Here is a 19,205-nt window from a genome sequence, read left to right as displayed (position 1 = left end):
CCAAGTCATATCCCATATGAAGACTTGTATGGGATAGAGAAAGAATTGAGTTCCCTTGGTGATGAAGATCAAGCATCAAGTCTTAGTGGTGAAGAATCCTTTAAGCATGAAGAACCTTCTCTGGTTGGATTTGAAAGCGTTGAGGAGGTAAATTTTTATCAATCTCCCTATTATGATTTGAGTAAAGGAAAAGGTTTAGATAAAATTGTTGAACAAAGGATTGAGATTAAGAGATCTTGTGAAGAGTTGGAAGTCCCTAGAAATAGAAGAACGAGGGTTGGTTATGCTTTGTCAAGATTTTTGGAAGCATCTTTGCCTAGGTTGTCATCTACTCCTTCACTTGAGTGGGTAAAATTCATTTCTATTAGTTTTATTGGCCCACTTGAGTATGGCTTGCTTGAAACGGATGGTCAACTTAGGATGCTTTGTGGGATGAAGCGTAAGCGAAAGATGTTTCGTGGTTGGCGTTGCAAATCAAGGCTCATTTTGGTTGATACTTCAAGAGTTGAATACAAAGGTGGGAATAGTGTTCAAATAGATGGGTCTAGGAGGATTGTTAGGCATTTCATAGAGAATTCATCTTGTTCACCACCCGGATGGATTAATAATAATGATCAACTTCAAGACGGGTGTGAAAATAAAGTGTGGGATCCCGGATTACAAGAAGAGGATCAACTTTGGGAGCCCCAAGCTTGTGAAGAACTCCATCAAGACTTGGCTCAATCCATGAAGAATCTTGGGGCACAATGGAGAACCAAGCATTGGTGGGAGTTCCAAGATGAATACAAGCACAAGCCACCTTGATGAGGAGCTCCCCATAAGTCCAACTTAAGGACAATAAACAAAAGTGCTAGGTGGGAGACAACCCACCATGGTAAAATCCTTTCATTTTCTCTTTTATATATATTGGTAGAATTAGTTTAATTTCATGTTTTGTTTAGTTAGTTGAGTATGTTTGGTAGTTTAAGTATGTTAAATAAGGTTTTATGGTGTTTTGGTAGCTGTTTGGAGGTTTGGAATGCTTGGATTGGTGCAAAAACATAGAAATTTTTTTTTTGAAAAACAGAGCACCATCCACGCGTACGCGTACATGGTGCGTACGCGCACTTCCAGCATTTTCGACCATCCACGCGCGCGCGCCATGCGTGCGTACGCGCGGATTGAGAAGTTCCAACCTCCATACATTTTCCAGAGAGTTGTGCCTGCGCCGCGCCAACGTTGTGCCTCTGGCACAAACCCCACTTGCGCACACGCGCACACGACGCGTACGCGCCACTATCAAAATAAGCCAACGACGCGCGCGCGCCATGTGTGCGTACGCGCGGATTTCTTTCTCCCATCCACTTTTCTTTTCTTCTCCTCTTTCCAATTCTTTCCTTCTCCTTTCTTCTTCCCTTCTCCTACCCCTCATCCAACACTTCCAAACACCATGGATAACCATTTATTTTAGTTAGTTAATTAGTTAGTTGGTTAGTTGATTAGCTAGTTTTAGTTTAGTTTTCATTTTATTTTCTCTCTTTTCATCATAAGTGTTGGAGTATTGACTTTGTTTACTATACATTGCTATATCCCTTATTGCCTAAATGCTATTTTAGCATGAATGTTTTTAGATAATCTTTGTTGGATTCTATGATTGAGGTTATATTTTGTTACTTGGTTTTGAGTTCTTCATGCTTACCTTTTGAAAAATACCAAGTGATGAGAATTGTCTTCGAGCTTATAACTCTTTTGAATTGCATGTTGTAGCTAGCCATCATGTGATTTGGATCCTTTTCCCTCGATTAGGCAATCTCTTGATGGATGATGTTGTGCATTTACCTTAATGCATTGTATTTCATGATTATACGCATCCATATATGTTTGGCTTAAATGCTTTCATGCTTCTCTAATGCTTGTCTTACCTTACAAGCTTACTTAAAGCATCTCAAGCACACTAGGATAAGTGACGTGCATGCTTCTTTTGTGACATAGCTCTTTATACTAATGTGTGTTCTAAACCGCGCAATTTAGAATTCACACACCTAATATTTCTTAATGTCACACTAATTCACTCACTCAATTCTAGTGATTTACCTCATTCCAACAATGTATGCTTCCTTGCTTTTATATCTTCTCATCTTATGGTGTTGTATTTTTGTTTTTCATGATAAATGAACCACAAGCAAACATGGAAGCAAGACTAAGAACACGCAGCAATCTGGAGATTCGCCGTACCCCCTTGCTCATCTTTGAGTGCACCGAGGACGGTGCAAACTTTTAAGTGTGGGGAGGTCGTCCGACCGGTCGGCGATTTTGGGTGACAAATTTCTAATCCCGACACTTTTGCATTTCATTTTAGGTTCTTAGGATTTTTACTTTCATTTTCTTATTTTTGCATATGTATACACAATAAGCTTAGTCAAAATAATGAAAATTTTCAAATAATGAAATTTTTCAAGATTTCTATCCATAGGGCATCTCAATTGATTTGAGTGAAAACTTTTCATAGAACTTGCTTGAATTATATATATTGTGGATCATGTTTTTGAGCTAAGAACACAAGCTTGTGAGATTTGAGCCTAATGGTGTGGTTACATCTTATAACCACTTATTTTCCTTCTTGTGTGCATTATTCTCTTTCTATGATTGTAATCTTTGATTTGTTTGATTCTTTATGTCCATTATTTTGTGTATTCATGCATTTATATGATTGAGGCCATCATTTCATTAGCTCACTTACCTAAATGGCCTTACCTTTTATCTTCCTTTGTTAGCCAAATTTGAGCCTACGCTTAACCCACTTATTCTTTATTTTAGCACATTACAAGCCTTAAAGCGAAAAATAATAATTGTCCCTTAATTTGGATCTTTGATTAGATTAGGCTAGTGTGTGTGAGTATCATTCAAGTGTGGGAACCTTGGGACATTGGGTGAATAAAAGGGTATTTTGTATTGTTATTGAAAATATTGGGAATTGGTTACATACTCATGTATTGATCAAATGTAAAACCTTATGCATTGATGCTCTTGTATATAGAAAGAAAAAAAATGAGAAAAACAAAAGAACAAAAGAAAAAGAAAAACAATATGGAAAAGAAAAGAAAAAAATAGAAAAAGAAAGAAAAGGAAAAAAAAAGAAGAAAAATAATAAAAAGGGGACAAAATGCCCCAAAGAGAAGCTCAATAAGATCAATGCATAAGTGTTGCGAAATGAAAAAGAAAATGCATGAGTATGTGAAAAAGTGAAGAATAGGTAGTTAGGTTAGAACTTAAGTATGTGAAAAAGTGAAGAATGGGTAGTTAGGTTAGAACTTAAGTATGTGAAAAAGTGAGTAGAATGGGTAGTTAGAGTAGAATTTAATTGTATAGGTTATTATATGGGTTAAGTGGAAAGTTTAAGCTTATCAAAGATTCAAATTCCAAGCTCACTTAACCAAATATGCATTCTACCTTGACCCTAACCCCATTACAACCTACGAAAAGACCTCATGATATATGTATGCATGCATGAAATATTTGTTGATTGTTAGAAGAAAAACAAATCTTATAAAGCATGATTAGGAGAGAATTGAGAGAATCAACCCTAAACACTTGAGTGAATAAAGTGCAAACACTACCGGTGAGGGTTTGATGCTCAATTACATGTTTTAACCTATGATCATAATTTTCAAGCAAGTTTGTAAAAATATTTAATAACTCAATTCAATTGTGGATTAGACTTGCTAGTCCTTAGCCCTTGTGCATATATGTTTCTTGGGAATTGATTTATTTTGACCAAGCACTTGCATTCATTTAGATAGTTGCATATAGGTAGATTGCATTTAGTTAGTTTCCATTGAATAAATGCTATACCCTTACTTCATTCTTAGTTTAAGCATGAGGACATGCTTGGTTTAAGTGTGGGGAGGTTGATAAACCCCATTTGTAGGGTTCATCTTGTGCTTGATTTAGGGAATTTTATACCCTTTTACCCACATTTATCCATTGAAATAGCATGGTTTTATAACTTCTCCTTTAATTGTGCTTAAGAGTGAAAACATGCTTTTTAGGACTTAAAATAGCTAAATCTAATTCTCCTTGATTCCATTAGATGCCTTGATATGTTTGCTAAGTGATTTAGATTTAGGAGGCGAGGATTGGACCAAGGGAATGTAGGAAAAGCATGTAGAAATGGAGAACTCATGGAGAAATAAAGGAAACGCAAAAGCTGTCAACCCGACCTCTTCGCACTTAATCGGCCATAACTTGAGCTACAGAGATCCAAATGATGCGGTTCTAGTTGGGTTGGAAAGCTAACATCTGGAGCTTCGAAACGATATAATATTTGCTATGGTTGAACCGTGCATGGTGACGCGTATGCGCATAGTACGCGCACGCGCCGTTGCTGCCACCTGGTTCACTTAAAGCAAAACGTGGCCAGCGAATTCTAAAGCCTTGTGGGCCCAATCCAACTCATTTCTGATGCTATTTAAGCCAAGGATTGAATGGGGAATAAAGATACTTTTCATACTTTAGAATTTAGTTACCATTACTCTAGTTTTAGCTTAGTTTAGTAGTGAGAGTTAGTTTCTAGAGAGAGAAGCTCTCACTTCTCTATAGAATTAGGATTAGGATTAGGTTTAGTTCTTAGATTTAAGTTTTAATCTTTGCTTTCTTCCACTTCTATCTCTCAATTCTTTGTTGCTACATTCAACCTTCTTCTATTCTTTTGTTGTAATTTCCTTTATGTTGTTCTTATATTTTGTTGTAGATCTAGTATTGTTCCTTCTACATTCTTCCAATTCAATAAGAGGTAATTCATAATAAATGTGTCTTCTTTGCTTTTTTATTGTTGATCTCTTGTTTTTGTAGTTGTAGATTCCTTTAATTCTTGCATTTAATAATGTTTACTTCTATTGCACTTTATGTGTTTGTTGAAATGTCTCTTTTAGTTTTAGTGTAGATTTTGTTCCTCTTGGCTTAGGTAGAGTAATTAGTGACACTTGAGTTATCTAATTCCTTTGTTAATTGATAATTGGAGAGATTTCTAATTGGTTTGGAGTGCACTAAAGCTAGTCTTTTCTTGGGAGTTGGCTAGACCTTGTGGCTCAAGTCAATTCATCCACTTGACTTTCCTTTATTTAGTAAGGGTTAACCAAGTGGTAGCAATGAACAATTCTCATCACAATTGAGAAGGATAACTAGGATAGGACTTCTAGTTCTCACACCCCCCAAGAGCCTTTTATAGTTGTTAGTTTACTTTTCTTACCATTTATAATTCTTGTCTAAAAATCCTAAAAACCCCAAATATAACTCACAACCGATAACTAGACACTTCATTACAATTCCTAGGGAGAACGACCCGAGGTCCAATACTTTGGTTTATAAATTTTAGGGGTTTGTACTAGTGACAAACAACTTTTTGTATGAAAGGATTAGTGCTTGGTTTAGAAACTATACTTTACAACGAGATTTTATTAGTGAATTTCTAAACCGTCAAAAATCCGTTCATCAAAAACCTGCATGGCCAAGGAACGAACAGACTTCCCTCACAGAAGAGGGGTAAGGCAAACTGGAAATAACATCCACCTTTGCTGGATCTACAGAAATGCCAGTATTAGACACAACATGTCCTAGTACAATACCTTGTTTTACCATAAAGTGACATTTCTCAAAATTTAATACAAGGTTTGTACTGACACATCTATCTAATACTCTAGATAATCCATCTAAGCAAAGGCTAAAGGAATCGCCGTATACACTAAAATCATCCATAAAAACCTCCATACAGTCCTCAATAAGATCAGAGAAAAGACTCATCATGCACCTCTGAAAAGTAGCTGGTGCATTGCACAAGCCAAAGGGCATTCTCTTGTAAGCATAAGTCCCAAAAAGACACGTAAAAGTGGTCTTTTCCTGATCCTCAGGAGCTATATGAATTTGGAAATAACCTGTGTAACCATCTAAAAAACAATAATGCAATTTACCTGACAGGCGATCCAGCATTTGATCAATGAATGGAAGAGGATAGTGATCCTTGCGGGTTGCTTGGTTGAGGCGTCTGTAGTCAATGCAGACCCTCCAGGCGTTCTGAACTCTGGTTGTCAGGAGCTCTCCATGCTCATTCTTCACTGCAGTGACTCCAGACTTCTTTGGCACCACTTGTATTGGGCTTACCCATTCACTGTCTGAGATGGGATAGATGATATCTACCTCTAGTAGTCTGGTCACTTCCTTTTTGATAACCTCTAAAATAGTGGGGTTCAGTCTCCTCTGGGGTTGATGGACAGGTCTTGCTCCCTCTTCTAAAAATATTCTATACTCACAGACTTGAGGGTTTATGCCTACTATGTCTGCCAAACTCCAACCAATTGCCTTCTTGTGCCTCCTCAGCACACTAAGTAACTGCTCTTCTTGTTGAGAAGTAAGTTCCCTTGCAATGATAACTGGAAACCTCTGCCCATCTTCAAGGTAAGCATATTTGAGGTGTGGAGGAAGGGGTTTCAATTCTAACTTCTGATCATGGTCAGGCTCTGGGTTGTCTAGAGCTGGTAACAGTGGTAGAGCACTGTCATTGTCCTCTGAGAATGTCCCTACACTTGGACCTTGTCCTGCGTGCTTCTCTTCAAATTCCTCCTGATGGACTTCAGCCACGGTTTCATCTATAATGTCACACTTGAGGATAGAGTGATCCTCCGGAGGATGCTTCATAACTCCATTCAGATTGAAGATCACTACTCGGCCATCTATTTCAAAAGAGTATGTTCCTGAAAAAGCATCTAATTTAAACTTTGAGGTCTTCAGGAATGGCCTTCCGAGTAGGATTGATGATGGCTTGTCTGAGTCATTTTGGGGCATTTCCAGGATATAAAAATCAGTGGCGAACATAAGTCCCTTAATTCCTACTAATACATCTTCAGCAACTCCAGCCATTGTAATAATGCTTTTATCTGTTAACACAAAATGAGCTGCTGACCTTTTTAAGGGGGGAAGCCTCAAAATATCATATATAGACAAAGGAATTATACTCACACATGCTCCTAAATCACACATGCAATCAGAAAATACTACACCACCAATAGTACAATTAACCATACAAGGACCTGGGTCACTACACTTTTCAGGTAGACCACCCATTAAAGCAGATATGGAACTTCCTAAAGGAATAGTTTCTAATTCATTAATTTTGTCTTTATGTATACATAAATCTTTTAGAAACTTTGCATACTTAGGTACCTGTTGAATAACATCAAATAGAGGAACAGTTACCTCAACCTTTTTGAATATCTCTACCATTTTTGGATCAGGTTCCAGCTGCTTCCTGGGCTTCCTTGCAAGTTGTGGAAATAGAATAGGAGTGGTGTCTTCTGCAGTGTCTGCGCCTTTTGATGCTTCCTCCTGTGGTTAAACTTTTTTCTTTTTCAGTTATGTCCTGTATGTCTTCTTCCTCTTCAACATCTTCTATTTCTACTACCTCTCCAGCTGAGGTGTGTTCTGGTGGGCTTGGCTCCTTCTGGTTCCTCTCCTGCAGTGTGGTTCCGGACCTTAGGGTGATGGCATTAATACCGCCCTTGGAATTGGGTAATGGTTGAGAGGGAATTCCACTGGAGCTCAAAGGTTGGTTATTGGAGTTATTCATTGATCCAATCTGGGAGACAAGAGCTTGCAAAGTAGCATTCAGACCATTCAGAGTGGCATTAATGTTATTTTCTATGGTCTGCTGTCTCCGATCAATAGATTGTAGTAAGTCATCATTAGCAGAAGAAGAAGGATAAGTAATTTGAGAGGTCTGCTGTTGGGTATTCTGTGGTCCTTGGGATTGCCTCAGGTGAGGTGCTCTGTAAGGCTGGTACTGGTTCTGCTGCCTGTTGTTGTTATTCCACCTCTGATTTCCCTGATTATCTCTGCCTCCTCTGTTATTGTTGTCCCTCCAATTCTGGTTAGAATTGTCCTGCCATCCATGGTTGTAATTGCCACTTTGATTGTACCCTTGGTTGGGGCGGTCATAGAAGTTATGAGTGGCTGCCACGGTGTTGTCTTCCTGCTGGAGCTGCGGACATTCATCAGTATAGTGGCTAGAATCAGTACAGATTCTGTAAACTCTCTGTGGGACTAACTGTTGGTTTTGCTGTGGTGGAGAAGGTTGAGCTTGCTGAACTTGTTGTTGGTTCAATTGCATCTGCTTCAGCAAGTTGGTCATTTCATAGATACTCTGAGTTAAAGCAGCAGTCTCTCTGCTAGAGGATACTTCTGCAACGGCTTTTGCACGGCCTTGTTTCTGCCTGTGATTCCTAGTAGATTCAGCTAAGTCGCTAATCAATTGCCATGCCTCATCAGTGGTCTTGTACTTTTTCATAGACCCATTGCTAGCACTTTCCAATGTGGTCTTATCTTGGGGTCTCATGCCCTGTGTGACGTAGCCGAGTAACACTATCTTGTCAATCATATGGTGGGGGCAAGCTTCTAGAAGATTATTGAAGCGCTCCCAATACTCATAGAGAGTTTCAGATTCATCATAAACAATCATGGAAATATCCTTCCTCAGTTTATCAGTAACTTCAGCTGGAAAGAACTTTTCCAAAAATTCTCTTCTGAGTGTATCCCAGTTGGATACAGTTGCAGCGGGTTGAGTGTAGTACCACTCTCTTGCCTTTCCCTTAAGAGAAAATGGGAAGGCTTTCAGCAAAATTGAAGTTTCATCTGCACCATCACGCCTGATAGTAGAACAGGCTGCTTGAAAATCTCTCAGGTGCTTGATAGGCTATTGAGCAGGTAAGCCATGAAACTTGGGCATCAAATTGAGCAGTGCGGTCTTTATTTCAAAGTCTGTAGCCACCGCTGGAGATGCGCTTGAAACAGTTGCATTGTAAAATCAGGGGCTCCAGCCTCCTGGATAGTAACTCTCCTAGGTGCTTCCATGTCACCTATACGTAAATCAACTGAATCAGTAGAACGGGGGCTGGTTTCTTCCTCAAATGACATTTCAGATCCGCCCTCAGAGAGGACTAACCGACGCCGAGCTTGCCTTATTCGTGACATAGTGCGTTCAATCTCAGGATCGAATACTGGCAAGCTTGGATAAGGAAGTGAACGCATCATCTAACGAAAGAAACAAGCAGCTCATAGTAGCAAAATAAAATAAAATGCAAATAAATAAAATCCAATCAATAACTTTAGCACTCTATTGCAACTCCCTGGCAACGGCGCCAAAAATTGACGTGGCGGAAATTGGCGAGTTAAGAATTGTTATAAGATATGCGTTGCAAGTATAGTTCTCAACCAACCAGAAATCCACTTATCAATTTAAAAGGATGTCACAGAAATTAAAGTTAAAATACTGGGAGTATGAATCCCAGGTCGTCTCCCAACGAGTTGCAGGAAAGTGTGCTATTTTATTAATCAGATGATTTTCAAAAAAGATTTGAGTTGAATGACAGGAAATTAAATAAGAGAATTAATGTAATTTAAATAAAAGCATTGACTGGGAGTAGATTAGTTGGAAGCCCTATTCTTGTTGCAGTACTTTTAAGATTAATTGATAATTGGGGGTTGTTCTGTTTAGTTATCCCTTACTAGGTAAGGGAAAGTCAAACAAATTGGAATGCTGTTTCTATTCACAAGTCCCAATCCACTTACTTGGAAGGACTGGCGTTAGTGACTAGAGAGAAAACCAATAATAAACCCAATTATAATTTCTCCCTTGAGCACTCCAACTCAAGGGTTCCTTTCAATCAACTCCCCATCAAGTTAGGGAACTACTCGCTCATTGTGAATGTGGAATTCATAACATAGGAAAGGGAATTAAAGGAAGACATGATAAATAAAACTTCAAAGGAATTAATTAAAAATAAAAGTAACTCTTGTATTGATAAATTCTAAAATAATCCAATAGTAAAATTGAAATAAATTAAAGGACATGGAAGAGTAAAGCCAAGTAAAGAAAACGAACTAGAATGACGAAGTCTTGATGAGGTAACAACTCTTCTCAATATCCCAATGCAAAAAGCAATTAAAAGTCCTAAGAACTATGAATGTGTAGAGAGAGAAAAAAAACCTAGAGGAGAGGAAAACTAGATTTGAAAAACTAAAACTATGTGGAATGAACGTTGTTTTTGGTCTCTGCATGTTCCCTGGCTCTAGTCTGCTTTTCTGGGCCAAAAACTGGGTCGAAACAGGGCCCAAAATTGCCCCCAGTGATTCTGCAGATTATGCAGATCGCGCACGTCACGCGATCACGTCACTCATGCGGACGCGTCATTCGGCGTTTTGCTTCTCCACGCAGACGCGTCGTCCATGCCTCCGCGTCACTTATGCTATTCCAATCCGCGCGGTCGCGTGAGTCATGCGGCCGCGTCACTTCTCGCTGGTCATCTCCTTAATTTCTTGTGTTCCTTCCATTTTTGCAAGCTTCCTTTCCAATCTCCAACTCATTCGTGTCCTATAAAGCCTGAAACACTTAACACATAGATCACGGCATCGAATGGAATAAAGGAGAATTAAAATACATAATTAAAAGTCTCTAGGAAGCAAGTTTTCAATCATGTAATGATTTTAGGAAGAAAATATAAATGCATGCTAATTATATGAATAAGTGGGTAAAGATCATGATAAAACCACACAATTAAATACATTATAAACCATAAAATAGTGGTTTATCAAGTTTCATTTATAATTAGAATGCACCAAAAACTCTATCCATCAACAATTCACTTAAACAACAACATCTATCAACAATTAACAAACAAGAATCAAGAATCAAGCAGCAACATCCATCAATTAATAATAAATAGTTCAATTAATTAAGATTAATAGTTTTATCTATATGGTATTATATGAATTAAGAAGCAACATCCATCAACAATCAAGAATGATCAAACACTTTTAGTAGTTCAAACCTACTAACCTAAATAGAATTTATCTTAACAACCTAAATTTACTAAAACTAGAAAATTGAGTGTAACTAAATTAAACTGACAAACTAAAATGGTTCATATATAAAAGACTTAAAATAGTACTCACACTAACAAACCACAAGCCAAATCTTCCTTTGTACGATGGGAGGTGGTAGAGGAGCATCTGGCTGAGATTTGTGAGATAATTCCAGCACCACGGTGTCTGTCGCTGGATGCAGTGTCGTCGAGATAGTAGGCTGCTGAGCGGATGAAGGCGGTGTTGTCGAGGTAGAAGGAGCCACGTAGTTGTGGTTAGGGACCATGATGAACGGCTGGTGCGGTGCACCCATTGCTTGTGACGTCATCGAGGTAGTCGGAGTAGAGGGGGATGACTGAGAAGTCCTAGGGGTACCAGTAGAAACCCTCTCTCTACCACGACTACGACCACGAGGTTGATCCATGACACCTCTACCTGTTGTCATGTCTGCAAAGAGCATACCAATTAACACAAATCTTCTTACAATTATATTATTTGGAAGAAATTTGACATAACCTCCCCTAAAAAAGTGCTAACCTTCACGGTGATAAACTGCACAACAATCAAAACATATTCAAACATGAAACTTTGCAAAGTTAGAACCCTTGAATCTAAACCTATCTAACCCATTAGAGAAATTATTATTATTTAAATAAATAATTAAACAATAAATAAATTATTATTTAAAGAAATTAAAAAATTAAATTTAATAATTTAATGGAGTAGAAATAATTAAAAGACGAATTTTGACACTAATTTTAAAGGTTTTGACCTAAAATTGGATCGAACGGGTTGAACTGGTTGGACCGGGTCCAAACCGGGCCTATAGCCCAACATATAAGAACCACAATACAACCTTCTTCCTCATGATATGGAAAATGTTGAAACCAATAGGGAGGAGAAGAAGAGAGATCCATAACTGATGAGCGGATATTTTATACGCTTTTTGGGGTTAATTTCATATAGTTTTTAGTGTGTTTTAGTTAGTTTTTAGTTATTTTCAGTAGTTTCTAGGCAAAATTCATATTTCTGGACTTTACTATGAGTTTGTGTGTTTTTCTGTAATTTCAGGTATTTTCTGGCTGAAATTGAGGGAGCTGAGCAAAAATCTGATTCAGGCTGAAAAAGGACTGCTGATGTTGTTGGATTCTGACCTCCCTGTACTCAAAGTAGATTTTCTGGAGCTACAGAACTCCAAATGGTGCGCTTCCAATTGCGTTGGAAAGTAGATATCCAGGGCTTTCCAGCAATATATAATAGTCCATACTTTGCTTAAGGATAGATGACGTAAACTGGCGTTCAACGCCAGTTCCATGCTGCAGTCTGGCGTCCAGTGCCAGAAATAAGTTACAAAGTGGAGTTCAACGCCAGAAAAGGATCCAAAGCTGGCGTTGAACGCCCAAAACAGCCCTATGCACGTGATTAGCTTAAGTCTCAGCCCCAGCACACACCAAGTGGGCCCCAAAAGTGGATTTCTGTACCATCTATCATAGTTTGTTCATTTTCTGTAAACCTAGGTTACTAGTTTAGTATTTAAACAACTTTTAGAGGTTTATTTCGCATCTCATGACATTTTAGATCTAAACTTTGTACCTTTTGACGGCATGAGTCTCTAAACTCCATTGTTGGGGGTGAGGAGCTCTGCTGTGTCTTGATGAATTAATGCAAGTATTTCTGTTTTCCATTCAAACATGCGTGTTCCTATCTAAGGTATCCATTCGCACTTCAACATGAATGTGATGAACGTGACAATCATCCTCATTCCCCCACGAACGCATGCCTGACAATCACTTCCGTTCCACCGTAGAATGAATGAATATCTCTTGGATTTCTTAATCAGAATCCTCGTGGTATAAGTTAGATTGATGGCAGCATTCAAGAGAATCCGGAAAGTCTAAACCTTATCTGTGGTATTCCGAGTAGGATTCAGGGATTGAATGACTGTGACGAGCTTCAAACTCGAGAGTGCTGGGCGTAGTGACAGACGCAAAAGGATAGTAAATCCTATTCCGGTACGATTGAGAACCTGCAGACGATTAGCCGTGCGGTGACAGCGCATTTGGACCCTTTTCACTGGAAGGATGGATGGTAGCCATTGACAATGGTGATCCACCAACACACAGCTTGCCATAGGAGGACGTGCGTGCATGAATCAGAAAACAGAGGAAAGTAGAATTTCAGAAGACAAAGCATCTCCAAAACTCCAACATATTCTCCATCATTGCATACAAGTATAATTTGTGTTCTGCGCTTTTATTCCTTGCAATCAAATTTGATAAGTGAATTATTTTATTGTTTTCCTGACTAAGAGTTGCAAGATAACCATAGATTGCTTCAAGCCAACAATCTCCGTGGGATCGACCCTTACTCACGTAAGGTATTACTTGGACGACCCAGTGCACTTGCTGGTTAGTGGTACGAGTTGTAAAAAGTGTGATTTACAATTCGTGCACCAATAACCCTAACTCTCCATTAAATCTCACATATCTTTCACTTTCGAGCTCCGATCGCCGCACCGTTTGTGGCCACGCGATCACTGCATCAAGCTCTACAAAATCCACTAAACAATTTGGAAGGTAAGCCTTAGTTTCTTTTCCAGCTTCTCACCCCTTCTTTTTCGAAATCTTGAAGTCGTTGTATTGAGATTTTGTTGAATTTTGGTGTTTAGGATCGAACTAGCTTTATGGGCTTGCTGGGTCTTGTCCCAAACTCTCGTTAGTAAGGTGAGAAACCTCTAACCCTTGTAAAATTGTTAAATTAGTAAACTATATATTAATTTTAGTAATATTGGTATGGCATTAGATTGTATATATGTGATTTAGAACCAAATTGGTGGTGTTGGAAGCTTGATTTTGGATCTTGGAGGCTGAGTTGTTGTTGGTGTGTATTTTGGCATTTGGGACATTGGTGGGACGGTGGTGTTAGTGATTTTTCGGGCTTAAGGAGGAATCGACTAAGGTATGATTTTGGTTTCTCATAGATAATATATAATGTTTTGTGAAAACATAGGTTAAAAGACCATAGGATAGGTTGGAATTGTGTGAATATGTTAATGTTTAGTGACCTTGATGTAAACATGAAATTATGTTGATAATGAGTTAATGAATAATGATATTATGGAGTTAATGAGTAATGATATTATTGATTGTTTATGTTAATATTTGATAATGATAATGAACCATGATGAGTTATGTTATATGATTTTGGATGTTTAGAGTGTAATTCAATATAATTTAGAGAATGATGTGAAGGAGAGGAGATGAGATGGGATGGTTGTAATCTTAATTTATACACAATGGGTATGGTTTGAAGAGTGAACATTGGTTTTAAAATGAAATGTGGTAAAAATGGAGGTTTAGAGAATTTTGTGAAAATCTTGATTTTGACTGAACTTTGGCGAGCCATAACTCAATTTTCGGACCCTTAAACTTTTCCAAACTTATCTTAAATGAAAATTGGGTCCGTGAAGATTACGTCGTTGAAGAACAGACAAAAAATAGTTTTTAATGAAAATGTTATATGCGTCGGAAGTTCGGTGTACAAAAGTATTCCCGTAGGTTTTGTAACAGCTTTTTAAGAAGATACAGTGTAACATCCCACATTTTTGAAAAATTTAAATATGAATAAAAACAAAATTTTCCAGTATTTTCTTAAAAACTAAAACGCGAAATCGATACAAAGGCTCGGTAATTAAGTATTTAATACTAGAAAAGGTTATGTAATGTTCTTTCTAGTAGAAATACCCTGACTTAAGTAAGGTATTTTGCTGGAAGGGATGTTACATACAGGACCCGCGTATGCGAGATATGGCTTGCATATGTGGATAGAGCTCGCATACGCGAGACATCCTGTTTTGAGAAAAGTGTCTTTCTGTGATTTTCAATCTATTTTGTAACCTCTAAACCTCTATTTTTACTTTCTAAGGTCCTAATACTTAATTTTAATCTTGGTGAAAGGGGAGAACCTTGAGAGAGTGTTAACTTGGCGATAAAGAAATGTTTTAAAGTAATGATTTCCTGGCTAAGGAAGTGCGGAAATACTAATGATAATATGAAGGATGACAGAATTGAGAATGATGAGGTTTGACCTGTGATTGTGAACGGAATGAGATTATGAATAATTTTGTGAGGATGGTGGTTTTGCCCCACTCATGGATTTGGCAAGTTGAGGATGAAGAATTTCCTCACTTGTCGAGATGGGGGTGTGGGGAAGGTGGAAAGGCACACTCCATCATTTTGTTTCTTTCCACGTTCTTCTCTGGTTATAAGGTAGAAAGGCACACTCCTTCGATGTGGAAATGCACACTCCTTCTTGATACCTCTAGGAGAAGGTGGAAAGGCACTCTCCTTCGTTAAAATTCCTCTTGGGGATGCACAACCTAGAGACAATATCCGGGTTAGCTATCGAATGTGTCAAATTCTGGAGATTTAACCGACACGTGAGCTCACGGCCAGTAGAATAGACATACATCATATGTATTTGTATGACTTGTTTGAGTGGGCATGTGTTGGTTTGCCTAATTTTTATGTAATATGCCTATATGCTACATGACTTAACTGTAGTATTTGTTTCCTTAATTGTGTTTTACTTGCATGCTTTGCTTGTCTATGCAACTGAGATATCCCTCGTATGGTGGAGGTTTGACGAGGGTAGTTCCACTGGTGTTTCGGAGGTTTGGAGGAGGTGACGGTGAAGTAATGAGAAAGGGCTAGATTTAGAACTTGAGAACCTTAGACGTCTTACATGATTACTAGTTTAATTTAATCCTCAAAGTTTAAATCTGAGTGTCGAAGTTCTAGGATTGCCTCTGGCTTTCCTGGGACCTTATATATTATTTATGTGGGACCACTACCATGTTGAGAATCTCCGGTTCTCATTCCATACAAATATTGTTGTTTTCATATGCAGGTCGAGATGCGCCTCGGTGAGCGTCTGGAGGTTCTTATGGCAAGCGAAGATGGGTTGTTATATTTTGGGTTATCAGTTATGTATAAATATTTATAGACTCTCCTATGTATGAATATCTTATGCTTAATCCTCTTAGAGGCTTTTTGTAGAACTAGGTGCTTTCTTTATGTATGTCGGGGTTTTACGGGATATACTTTATATATGTATGTATGTACATATTCTCCGGCTAGCCTTGGCTTCGCAGGTTGAGCCCAGAGCTTGGTATTCTGGTTATTTTGACACTCTGCTCTTATTACATATACGTGTATTTACTTTTCTTCATATGCAAGTTCCTGTTTACGTGAGCGTTGTGCTTTTCGTTTTGTGACTCTTGTTTAAACTTTCTTTCAAGGCTCCTCGAATATAAATTCCTTTCAACTATACTATGTATATATTTTTTTTAGAGGTCGTAGTACCTCACCACCTCTGTTTTACGAACTTAAGCGTAAAGCTCGGTGTGGTAGGGTGTTACATTTAACATTACTAAAACATGCATATCATCAAGCATTGTTAAATATTAATGATATTCTCTTTCTAACTCGACCCTTATATTGATGAGATTAAATATTATATAAAACCTATTACTTCACATACTTTTATAAATTCAAACCAAAACTTTAAATTTTAGTTTGTATAAATTACTAGACGTTATTCAAGCTAATATTGTAAATATGTATTTGTCTCTAAATTTAAATTATATTAGCCACTATATAATTTACATTGTTAACTAATTAGTGGAGTACAAAATTAGATAAAATTTAGAACAACACAATAAACAACAAAATTTAGAATCTATTCTCGACTTCCAATTTAGAATCAAGTTAGAATATATTCTCATCAATTGTCATCCAATACCAAGTCAGAACCAAATTTAAGAAATGGGAGAAAAGGGTGCTACCTGGAGGGAGCAACAGCGGAAGAGGCGGCAGCAACAACAACGACAAAAGCGGTGAGCAGCGGCAGAAGCGGCACCAACAGTGGCAGTTCCGTTTGGACGACGAGAGAGGGCCGTTAGAGGAGGTTGCCAAAGAGAACATTGAGGGAAGGGGGAGAGGGTTAGAGAGAGAGTGGGAGCGAGAGGGATAGAGAGAGACTAATTCAATATGAGGGAGAAGAGGGTTTGCAGTTCGAATTTAGGGCACACTTATCGCCGGATTTACCGGCGGATAAATTCGCTGGTAAAACTTTGCGGTTGGCCAAAACGCAATGTTTCACTAATCAAGGTTACTGCCGGATTTATTCGCCTGTGAATCTAACAGTAACCATGGTGCCAATTATTTTGCTTTTTTCTCTAACTATTACCGGTAGATTTACCATCGAAAACCAGAATCCGACAGTAAATCTTTTGCCCAACGAATTTATTGCAAAATCCGCCGCTAAACCCGACACTAACCTCCAATGCATAGTTGTAAGAACCGAATCGGTGACCAAATCGGTCAGGCTATCGTCATTGGTTCATTGGTTCAACCGATAAGGTATTGGTTGAACCGATAGAACCAGTCCTATTTAAATAAAAAATATAAAATAGTGAAAAACCTAAAATTAAAATTTAAAATACATATCTTAACTAATATTTTAAAAATAATTAAGCTAGCTTCAACAAATTATAATCAACAAGTTATAATCTAGTTATGATTAAATTAGTATATAAAGTTCTAGTATTTTTTCATGATAAAAATTTTTTAATTTTATTTTTATATTAAAGTATTTTAATATCTATTATATCGTTATATACTATATGTATTTATTAAAATAATATTAATAAATATCATATAATCATAAAAATATAATTATATTATAATTAATAAAAAATATAATTAATTTAAATATAAGTGAATGTAAAATTAAAATAATATCTAAAAAAATTATTGTGCGATTTTACTATATAATTAATAATTAGCATATGAAATAGCAAGGAATACCATAGCTTAACGGCAAGGAGAACCCAAGTTCAACCACATCTTCATCAATTTTGGAATCTTCTCTTGAGTGGTTCGGTTGGATCGGTTTTTATCGATTTTGACTGGTTTTCACCGGCTTGATCGGTTCTTGACCTTAAATGGTCTTTGGATTGGACTGGACCAGATGGGGATTCGATTCACTGATTTTTTCAGTCGAACCGGCCAATCCGGTCTGGTTTTTACAACTATGCTCCGATGTTAAATCCGATGGTATTTAACGTTTTTCTTGTAGTGTAAGATTATACTCATTTTATTAGAGCTAACAACCTATCTTTTTTGAGTTTAACTAACATGTGCCCTTAGGACATATGATAAAGTTACAAATTAAGAAAGTCTTTATAGAAAAGATGCAAAATTTAAAATTTCAATGCATTTGTTGTGTATTTATTAAAGTAAAGTTTTTAAAACTTTCTATTACTAGCAACCTTAACTTGTGCCCTTAGAACACGGGTTAGCTAAACCCATTTTTTTCTAAAATATCAATTTATTTTTTAAGAAAATTATTATTATTTGCACATAATATAAATATAATAAAGTTAATTACTACAAAATGAAATATTTTATTAAGCACAATATCAATAACAAGTTTATATATCTAATCTAAGAAGTAGGTTTTAAAATGTAGAAAATTAAAATAGTACCATCCAAGAACATGTCTTGTGATTGTAAAGTTACAATGAAATGTGATTGCATATAATATTTGAGTTCTAAACATTAGCATTTACAATGATAATAAAACCTATCACAAATATTCAGCGAAGAATAGTGATAGAAAATCATGTTGTCTTTACTCTTCAAACTTTCTCGTGGAGAAGTCTTTGATCAAAGTGTCACACACCTGCAAGAAGTTTGTTATTATCAATATGTTAATAATGACTAAAGACTTTACTAGATAGAAAAGTACAAGATTCAAACCTGATTTCAAAGGCTAGTTGGTGTCGGTTTATAGCCATTATTAGCATCAACAATCTAATAATAAATACAATAATGTCAAATAAAAGAATGAGTATATACCCAAAAAGTTCCTAAGAAATTTTGTATCGGACGTTTTAGTCCCCGAAATTTTTTTATTACAATCAAGGTCTCCAAACTTTACATAAGTGAGACATTTAGGTCTCTCCGTTAGTCAAAGTTGTTAACCACTAACGGTAGATCCCCCAAATTGCTGATGTTGCTGATGTTGCCGTAACGTTGCCACGTATTGCTAATCGGACTAATAGATCCCCCAAATTGAAGCATAAAAGGACATCATTTTCTCTCTGGACAAAACACTGCCTTTCTACTTAGAGAATTAGGTATCCAAACCCAAACCCCATTCATTAACATTGGTATTATGAAAAACCCTTGGTATCCTCCAACCCAATCACCTTACCCTTTTGATCTCTTGATTCGCTGTTCTTTTCATCTTTC

This window comes from Arachis ipaensis, chromosome B10 (assembly GCF_059453495.1).
Source record: "Arachis ipaensis isolate K30076 ecotype BB chromosome B10, ASM5945349v1, whole genome shotgun sequence".
NCBI classification, from domain to species: domain Eukaryota; kingdom Viridiplantae; phylum Streptophyta; class Magnoliopsida; order Fabales; family Fabaceae; genus Arachis; species Arachis ipaensis.
Note: the sequence above shows the minus strand (reverse complement) of the source record.